Here is a 1,191-nt window from a genome sequence, read left to right as displayed (position 1 = left end):
AAAAAAAAAAAAAAAAAAAAAAAAAAAAAAAAAAAAAAAGCAAGACACTTGAAAGCTATAAAAGATATATAAATTTGACCTAGAAAAAGTTTTAAATAGCTATGTAGCAAAAGCCACCATAAACAAGCCACTAAGGAAAATATCTGTAAGCATATGACAGACATGGGGGTAATTCTCTTAATTTCCAAAATGCTTGTACTGACCAGTAGAAAAATGAAAATATTCATGTTATTTTCCACTTTTATTTTTCCAGAAACTTTTTGAACTATCCTCATAGCAAGGGTGAGGGTGTAAATTGATTCACCCTCTTTGGAGAACAATTTCCTGTTTCCCAGTATCCACCAAAATTGGACATGCAATATCTTTTGACTCAGTAATGTCACTGCTAGGAATTTTTACATAAATATACTTGGGGAAAAAAAACCACAACATACATTCATATAGATATTCTTTGTATTATTGTTTGTGATAGCAAAGACAGACAAACAAAAAACTTAAGGCAACCTAAATAACCATTAATAGGAAATTAGTCAAACAAATTATGGTGGGTGTATACAATGGAAGATCAGGCAGCCACAATCCAGAAAGAGGAAAGTGCTGATTATGAAAGTTCTCCTCCAAGAATCATTATGAAATGAAGTAAGAAGCAAAACAGTGTATATAGTATGTGTCCTTTAATGTACATAAAAAATTTATATACACAAACATGTACAAATATGCATGTACACACAGAAACAGAGACACAGTTACATGCACATGTAGTCATACACACAATAAACTTATCTTCAGGAAAAATACGAAGAAATCTTATGTTGATTTACTTTGGAGAGATGGACTATGATCAGGTAGGATTTCAGGAAAGAGTCTTTTTCTACTCCTTTTTTTCTCTAGTATTTGAAAATTTTTAGCCATATAGTAGATTTCTACCTTTTGAAATTTTCCTAAAAATTACTTGGTAATGTGGTTATGAGCCATTTGAATTTTCTTCTGTTTGCTTTTCTTTTTTCTAAAATAAAACCTTAAGAAATGTTATATTAAATAACATTTTAAATACTTTTTAATAGCTCATAATTTAATTTTGAGTGAAAAAACAAAAAAGAAAACAGAATGTTTCTGTGTAATATATTATGTGTAATATAAACACACAGAAATAATGTAAAAAATGCCCTGAAATGTCAGTGAGAAATGAGA

Source organism: Galeopterus variegatus, unplaced genomic scaffold (assembly GCF_000696425.1).
Source record: "Galeopterus variegatus unplaced genomic scaffold, G_variegatus-3.0.2 Scaffold3265, whole genome shotgun sequence".
NCBI lineage: Eukaryota > Metazoa > Chordata > Mammalia > Dermoptera > Cynocephalidae > Galeopterus > Galeopterus variegatus.
This window is presented reverse-complemented; position numbering follows the sequence as displayed.